Source organism: Muscardinus avellanarius, assembly GCF_963383645.1.
Source record: "Muscardinus avellanarius genome assembly, chromosome: X".
NCBI classification, from domain to species: Eukaryota; Metazoa; Chordata; class Mammalia; order Rodentia; family Gliridae; genus Muscardinus; species Muscardinus avellanarius.
The window spans coordinates 45092993-45102634 of record NC_137792.1 but is presented as its reverse complement, the minus strand read 5'-3'; positions in this window follow the sequence as shown (position 1 = coordinate 45102634).

Genomic DNA, 9642 nt, shown 5'->3' with positions numbered 1-9642 from the left:
TATAGCTCGGAGGTAGAATGCCCAGAGGTTTCATCTCCAGTACCAAAAAAACAAAAAACAAATAACAAGGGCAGGGTACTAGCGGGCGTGGTGGCGCACGCTTGTAATCCCCGTGCTTGGGAGGCTGAGACAGGAGGATCCCACAGGTTTGAAGCCAGCCTCAGCTACTTAGTGAGGCTCTCAGCAACTTAGTGAGACCCTGTTTCCAAATAAAATAGGTCTAGGAGTGTAACCTAGAGGTAGAAGGCCCCTGGGTGGTTCCATCCCCAGTACCACAAAAACAAAACAAAACAAACAAAAAACAGAAGGGAATTGATGGAGGTTGGCTGAGACAGGAAGATCACAGGTTCAAAGGCCAGCCTCAGCAAATTAGGGAGACCTTCAGTAACTTAGCACGACCCTGTTTCAAAATAAAAAATAAAGCCGGGCATGGTGGCATATGCTTGTAATCCCAGCATTTGGGAGGCTGAGACAGGATTGCGAATCGCAGACAGCCTCAGCTACTACTTAGTGAGGCCCTTTGCAACTCAGTGAGACCCTGTTTTGAAATAAAGCATAAAAAATAGGGCTGGGGGTGTAGCTTGGAGGTAGAATGTCCCTGGGTTCCATCCCCGGTACAAAAAAAAAAAAAAAAAAAAAAGCTGGGCATGGTGGTGCATGCTTGTAATCCCAGCATTCAGGGGGCTGAGACAGGAGAATGATGGTTCACAGGCAGCCTCAGCTACTTAGTGAGGCCCTTTGCAACTCAGTGAGACCCCGTTTCAAAATAAAGAATAAAAAATAGGGCTAGGGTATAGCTCAAAGGTTGAATGCCCCTGGGTTCCATCCCTAGTACCACACAAAAGTAAAATAAAATAAATCAAAGGGTGTGGGGGTAGGTGGGTATGGTGTCACTTACTTGTAATCTCAGTGTTTGGAAGGCTGAGACAGGAAGATCACAGGTTCGAGGCCAGCGCCAGCTACTTGTGAGGCCCTCCGCAATTTAGTGACACCCTGTTTCAAACTAAAGAATAAAAATTGGGCTGGGTGTCCCGGTATTGCAAAAAAAAAAAAAAAAAAGCAGGGGGCATTAATTAGAGGGTACAACGCATAATTAGAGGGAACAGCGCGTGCAAAGGCCTGGAAGGCATGAGAGGACATGTTAGTGGCACCGTGAGAAAGGAGGGGTGAGTGCAGGCCGCCGGCACTGCACCCACTGACAGAGGCGGCCAGGCCTCCTCTTCCTATCCAGTTGCTATGTTGCCAGCAGCTTTTCTCATTGGCTTCAGCAGCAGCTAAAGGGCAGGTGATATGTTGGGCTATATAGTGTTTCCACTGTGAAGTTACTATTTTTCCCTTCATAATTAATATCTTGTGGAGAGATGCATGACAATTATGTAAATATTCTGTTACTCCTCAAATTTTCACCCACCAGTTGTAGCATTGCTGAGGATTCTTGCCTGGAACAATTATTCTGGCTGGGGTTGCTAATCGGTGGTGTTGAAATGTCATCTTTCATTTCATGTATATTAGCTGCCTTTCCACTATAAGGGAAAGCTTTCCCTTTTCCCCCGTTTATTTATATTTTCATGGTTGCCTATTTTACTCACTGGGTTATATTTAACCCATTAACATCATTATTTTGATGTTCAAAATGCCCCAGGTCTGGCCAGCAGGAAGCCTTCCAAGCTGGGGCCTGTGTCCCCTGGCAGAGCTCCATCTTTCTTTGAGCGCCTCCTTCTTTTCCAGCCCCATCTTAACTTCCTCTGCCCCAGCCCTGGAGCCAGTCCTTGTTTCCAAGGAGCCCTGATTCTCTCTAGTAGAAAACGGCATTGAGAAGTCACAATTTGGGCACTAGGGTTATAGCTCTATTTTAAGAACTTGCTCTTTTGTTTGGAAAACGTTTGCGCACCCACTGATGATTTTTTTAACGCTACCATTCCTTCTATATTTACTATTTTCGTATCCTACTTTAAAGAGGAGCAGGCCAGGCATGGTGGCATACACTTGTAATCCCAGAACTCGGGAGGCTGAGACAGAAGGATCGTAGGTTCATGGCTAGGCTTGGCTACTTTGTGAGGCCCTCCACAACTTAGCAAGAACCTATTTAAAAAAAAAAAAAAAAAGCCAGGCATGGTGGCGCACGTTTGTAATCCCCGCGCTTGGGAGGCAGAGACAGGAGGATCACACAGGTTCAAAGCCAGCCGCACTGGCTTAAGAGACCCTGTTTCCAAATAAAAATATAAAAAATGGGTCTGGGAGTGTAGCCCAGAGGTAGAAGGGTTTCCAGGAACCCAAGTACCACTAAAATAAAAAACAAAAACAAAACAAAAAAATAAAAAATAGGGCTAGGTGTGCCTCTGGGTTCAATCCCCATACCAAAAGAAAAAAAAAAAAAAAGCCAGGCATGGTGGCGCACACTTGAAATCCCCTCCCTTGGGAGGCAGAGACAGGAGGATCGCGCAGGTTGGAAGCCAGCTGCACTGACTTAAGAGACCCGTTTCCAAAAAAAAAAAAAAAAAAAAAAAAAAAAAATATATATATATATATATATATATATATATATATATATATATATATATATCCAGGCATGGTGGCGCACGTTTGTAATCCCAGCATTTGGGAGGCTGAGACCGGAGGATCGCGGTTCGTGGACAGCCTCAGCTACTTAGTGAGGCCCTCTGCAACTCAGTGAGACCCTGTTTCAAAATAAAGAATAAAGCTGGGCGTGGTGGCGTAGGCTTGTAATCCCCGCGCTTGGGAGGCGGAGACAGGAGGATCGTGCAAGTTTGAAGCCAGCTGCGCTGGCTTAAGAGACCCTTTTCCAAATAAAAAGTATAAAATAGGTCTGGGAGTGTAGCCCGGAGGTAGAAGGGCTTCCAGGAACCCCAGTACCATAAAAAAAAAGAATAAAATAAAATTGGGCAGGGGGTGTAGCTCGGAGGTCAAATGCCCCTGGGTTCCAGACCCGCAATATATATATATATATATATATATATATATATATATATATATATATATATATACACACATATATATACACACACACACACACACACACACACACACACACACACACACATGTCTGGGAGTGTAGCCCGGAGGTAGAAGGGTTCCATCCCCAGTAACACCATCACCAAAAACAAAATAAAAACAAAAATAAAAGAAGAAGCAGCAGCAGAAGAGCTTTGCTTTTCTTTTCCCTCATTTTATTTATGTCAATGTGAAATCATGGGTTTTTATTTTAATCAGTGAGTTAGAATTCACAACTTTCAATTTATCTTGAATATATGATTTTACTGTTATGTATATGTATTAAGCACATACATGCTGTTTCTCTGTCTCTCTAATAAACCCTGATTCACACAGATACCTGGAGAGGTTTTTTTAATAGCCCAGGCTAGAAGCCAGGTGTGGTAACACACCTGTAGTTCCAGCTACTTGGGAGGCTGCGGTGGGCGGATCACTAGCCTGAGTTTGAGGCTAGTTTAGGCAACATAGCAAGACTTTGTCTCAAAAAAAAAAAATCTAGAGTAGTTGAAAATGGCAGGGAGGGGATGATTCCAGAGGTATTTAGGAGTTAAAACTAATAGCATATACCTACTTCAGAACAAATAAATCCTGTGTGTGTGTGTGTGTGTGTGTGTGTGTGTGTGTGTGTGTGTGTGTTTGGTACCGGGTATTTAACCTAGGGGTATTTGACCTCTGAACTATACCCCCAGTCCTATTTTAGTATTTTTATTTATGAAACAAGGTCTCCTCACTAAGTTGCTGAGATGAACCCTGAACCTGGGATTCTCCTGTCTCAGCCTCCCAAGTACAAACATGCACTACCATACTCCAGCTTGTGCCTCACTTATTTTGATTTGGAAATTGGGGTCTCTTAGCAGGGAGGTGGTGCACACCTATAAATTTCAGCACTTGGGAGACTGGGCCAGAAGGATCTCAGGTTTAAGGCCAGCCCATGGTAACAAAAACATAAAATCATTCTCATTCAGTTCATCCATAAAGCATGAATGGGATGACTGTGGTCATAAGCCCAGCCAAGACTTTCACTCACTGCCCTCTAAGGACTCCACACCAGACCAGCCCATCCACGTAGATGGATGAGGCCAGCCTCCAACTCAGAATGGGCTCCGTAATGATTCCCAATCCTAAGCCCGCAGTACCCAGACTCTGGTTGGTCCCCTGCAAGATCTGAAGCCAGGGAAAGGAACTGGTTTCCTAAATACACACCATTGGTGACTTTCACAGGCAGAGTTGCATGGCATTCAGACCATCCTGGGGTTGAGTTCTGGTTCTGCCACTTACTGGCCGTGTGACTTGGGTAAGTTTCTACTTCGTAATTCTCATCTGTAAGACAAGGAATAACAATACCCACTTGAGGACAGCTGGCCTTCAATGGGTGGCTGTTATCAGTATCCCTAATCTTCCTAATAGCCCTGCTGAGAAGGGATTACTTAGCCTCATTTAAGAAACTAGAAAATCAGCTCTCAGAGAAGTGAGGTACCTGGAAGATCTCAGTGGGCGAATGTCCCTTCCAGGAAAGTATGCCTGTCCTGCTTACCATTATATTCCCAGTGCCCCCAAAGTGCCCGGGCCCGGGCGTGGTGGCGCACGCTTGTAATCCCCGCGCTTGGGAGGCAGAGACAAGAGGATCGCACAGGTTTGAAGCCAGCCCCGCTGGCTTAAGAGACCCTGTTTCCAAATAAAATAGTATAAAATAGGTCTGGGAGTGTGACCCAGAGGTAGAAGGGTTTCCAGGAACCCCAGTACCACCAAAAAAAAAAAAAAAAAAAAAAAAAAAAAAAAAAAAAAGTGCCTGGGGCATAGAAATTTTTCTCTGTCTTTGTCTCTCTGTTTTGTGCTGGAGGTTAAAGCCAAGGGCATTCTAACACTGAGCTACACTCCTAGCCCCATTTTTGTTTGTTTGTTGGTTGGTTGGTTGGTTTATTAGGGTACTGAGGACTGAACCGAGGCTCATTACCTCTGAGCTACGGCCCCAGCCCCATTTTATTCATTTTTATTATTTTGAGGCACTGAGGATGAACCCAGGGGCATTCTACCTCCAAGTTACAATCTCAGCCCTTTTTTATTTTTTGCAGTACTGTGAATGGAACCCAGTGGCACCCTACCTCCGAGCTACACCCCCAGCCTTATTTTTATTCTTTATTTTTGAAACAGGATCTCACTGAGTTGCAAAGGGCCTCACTCATAATTAGCTGTCACTAAAATTAACTGAGGCTGTCCTAGAACCATGATCCTCCTGTCTCAGTCTCCGAAATGCTGGGATTACAAGCGTGCACCAACATGCCAGGCTTCCCAGCCCTATGTTTTATTCTTTATTTTGAAACAAGGTCTCACTAAGTTGCAGTTGGCCTCACTGAGTAGCTGAGGCTGTCTGCGAACCATGATCCTACAGTCTCAGCCTCCCAGTTACTGGGATGACAAGTGTGTGCCACCACGCTCGGTCCCATTTTATTTGTTTACTTACTTACTGTGGTACTGGGGATTGAACCCAGGGACATTCTACCTCTGTGCTATATCTCCAGACCTATTTTATTTTTCATTTTGAAACAGAATCTCACTAAATTGCTAAGGACCTTGCTAAATTGTGGAGGCTGACCTTGATCCTGCAATTCTTCTGTCTCAGCCTCCCAACCACTGACTTTTATTTATTTATTTATTTATTTTGCCTTACTGGGGATAGAACCCAGAGACATCCTACCTCGGAGCTATACCACCAGCCTTATTTATTTTTTATTTTGAAACAAGGTCTCACTGAGTTGCAAAGGGCCTCATTAAGTAGCTGAGGCTGGCCGTGAACCACGATCCTCCTGTCTCAGCCTCCCAAATGCTGGGATTACAAGCGTGCGCCACCACGCCCGGCTTTTTTTTTTTTTTTAAACACAGTCTCACTGTCTCAGCCTCCCAAGCATAGTAGGAATGTAATACAGATACGTGAATGGATGAATTTGATCTCACTGGCTTGAAACTACATGTTTCCCTTTACCCTTCCAGGACAGGGTTACGTTTGAGTAAGGATCTCAGAGGCGGCTTTAGAAAGCCTGGGTGGAGCTGAGACCCAAAAGCTGATCTGACTCCTGATTCCGGCTCTTTGCCCTCCACTGAACTGCCTCGGGGTGGGAAGGTGAAACTTCCTTCAGTTTAGGATTGGCTCAGTCTCTAATTCACTCATCACCTTGCTCCTGCCTGGCTCTATTCCCGACGAGGCTGAAGGACAGGACTATCATTGGACCAGGTGTCACTAGCTCCCAGTTTAGCACACAGCAAGTTGTTGAGTCTTTCTGGAACTTGGTTCCTAATCTACGGAATGGGTAAATTGACCTACGTCTTTCCCCAGACTATTGCAAAGGTTAGGTGAAATCATTGGTGTGAAGGAGCAATGTGGGCTAATACATGCTTAGCTAGTGGTATCACTGTGATTAGTAACACCTTGCCTAGCTTGTTTTCTGTTTAATAGTTGTTCAGAAGGATCATTCACCTATGTTTCTGGAAGGGAGGGGCTAAGATTGCCTTTGACATCTGTAAAACCAGAAGTAAGCAGAGGGTGGTGGTGGTGCTACATGCCTGTAATCCCAGTACTTGGGAGGCTGAGACAGTAAGATCACAGGCTCACAGCCAGCCTCAGCAATTTAGCAAGACCCTCTGCAACTTAGTGAGACTGTTTCAAAAAATTTAAAAAGAGCTGAAGCCAGGTGTGGTGGCGCACGCTTGTAAGCCCAGCATTTGGGAGGCTGAAACATGAAGATTGAGGTTTGTGGACAGCCTCAGTTACTTAGTGAGGCCCTCTGCAACTCAGTGAGACCCTGTTTAAGAATTAAAAAATAAAGCCGGGCGTGGTGGTGCACGCTTGTAATCCCAGCATTCAGGAGGCTGAGACTGGAGGATTGTGGTTCGCGGACAGCCTCAGCTACTTAGGCCCTCTGCAACTTAGTGAGACCCTGTTTCAAATTAAAGAATAAAAACTAGGGCAGGGGGTGTAGCTTGGAGGTCGAATGCCCCTGGGTTCCATCCCCAGAACCTCAAAAAAAAATTTAAAAATAGGGCTGGGGGTATAGTTCGGAAGTAGAATGCCTCTGGGTTCCATCCCTAGTAAAAACACACACACACACACACACACACACACACACACACACACACACACACACAAGCTGAGAGTGTCTTTTGGAGGTAGAATACCCCTGGGTTCAATCCTCAATACAAAACAAAGCAAAACAACAAACAACAACAAAAATACATCCATAAAGAAAACCAGGAAGGAAATGTTACTATTTGTATTACTTGGGACCAGATTCTACTTCACAAGCCAAATGGGCATAAAGATCCTAGATATTCGAGGTAATATAAGAATTCAAGTGATAAAAGGACAAATGAAAACACTAACACAATGCCTGGCATAAAAGCGATTCTTTTCCTTTCCTTCGTGGTGCTGAGACTTGAACCCAGGGGAATTCTACCTCTAAGCTACACCCCAAGCCTTTTTTATTTTTTATTTTCAAACAGGGTCTTTCTAAGTTGCTAAGGGCCCTGCTAAGTTGCCGAGGCTGTCTTTGAACTGGGGATCCTCCTGTCTCAGCCTCCCAAGAACTGGGATTTCAGGAGTGCCCCAGTGCACCCAGCTACCAGAGTCTGAATGAGTTTTGATATATTGGTTGTTGACTTTCAGAAACATGTACAAGACACTGAAGGCCTGCTATGTTCCAGGTACTGTACAACAGTCCTGCACGGTTGAAATCATACTCATTTCAGTTTCAAAACTTGGGACTTTCCCAAGGTCACAACTAGAAAATGGCAGAGCTCGTCAGACAAGAAGGCAAGGCTGTCTGACCCAGGGTATGAGCTCCTACCTGTGTACCATGCACTCTCAGCTAGGATGCCCTAAAGTCACTTCTTTTTTGTTAATTGTTTATTGGTGCATTATATTCAAACATCATATTGGGGTAAAAAACTTGTGTGTACAAACATGTACACATCACGTCTGAAGTAAGCAGAATCTACTGAATTGACACACAGTATGTGACCTGTAATCCCGGTACTTGGGAGGCTGAGACAGGAGGATCACAAGTTAAAGAACCAACCTAAGCACCTAGCTAGACCCTCAGCAACTTAGTGAGACTCTCTTTCAAAATAAAAAAGAGCCAGGCATGGTGGTGCACGCCTGTAATCCCAGTACTTGGGAGGCTGAGACAGGAGGATCGTAGGGTTTTTTTTTTTTTTTTAATTGGTGCACTGTATTCATACATCATAGTGGGATACAAACTTTTGTAGACATACATGCACATATCGCCCAGTCAGCCCACACCCAAACCCCACCCCATTCTCTCCCCATCCCTCCCTCCCATGCTTGGCTTAGTGGTTGACATCTAGTATTATAGCAATTTATCCAAAATTAAAAATGATAATCTCACATAACAGTTTCATTTGTCTGATACCAAGCTTTTATGACTTAAAGATAACATTTCAATATTTCTTTTTACTTTCTTTCTTACCAGAGAATATTTTTTTCTATTTTTTTAGGTGAAACTATTATATATGTATATATTTATTTTTCAGAAAAAAAAATCTATCCTAATATGGAAAATGGACTCTAGATACCCAAAACGATCTTGAAAAAGAACAAAGCTAGAAGATATATAGTTTCTGATTTCAAACCATATGAAGCTACAATAATTGAAACAGTGTAGTACTATTCTAAAGGCATATAAACCATTGGAGTTAAATAAAAGCCTAGAGATAAATTCTTCCCTATATTGTCAAGTTATTTTTGACAAGGTTTCCACGAACATTTGGTGGTGGAAATAATAATCTTTTAACTAAATATTGTTGAAACACAATAATTACATGGAAAAGAATAAAGTTGGACCCTTACCTAATCCCATATACAAATATTAACTCAAAATAGATAAAAGACCTAAATATAAATCTTAAGACTATAAACTTTTAGGAGAAAATCTGGGTCATAAAACCTCACAACATTGAAATTGCCAGTGATTTCTTGGTTATGATTTCAATGGCACAGGCAACAGAAGAGTATACAAACTCCCTAAAAAAATATTGTATATCCAAAGACAATGTAAACAGAGTTAACAGTTACTAATAGAATGGGATAAAATATTTCCAAATGCTATATCTGAAGGTATATTAATATTCCAACTAGAAATCCTAAAAATTAACAACAATAAAGGCAAACAATACCATTTAGAGATAGGTAAAAGACTAACATAAATAATGAATCTCCACAGATAACCAGTCTTAGTTGTCTGTTGGATGGAAACTCTTGTTTCTCTGGTTCTGGTGTGTGTTACCTATTTCTTCTTTGTAGTTAATCTCTTTGAGTATTTTCTCTAGTGCTGGTTTTGAAGACATAAATTCCTTCAGTTTCTGTTTGTCATGGAAGCTTCTTATTTCTTCATCTAATTTGATAGAAAGTTTTGCTGGGTAGGAAATTTTTGGCTGGAAGTTGTTTTCTTTCAGAGTTTGGAATATGTTACTCCAAGCCCTTCTGGCTCTCATGACTTGGTTTGGGAAGTCTGGAGTGATTCTAATAGGTTTGCCTCTGAATGTCACTTGGCCCTTTGTTTTTGTTGCCTTTAAGATTCTCTGCTTGGCTTCCACATTGGTCATTTTGACAATTATATG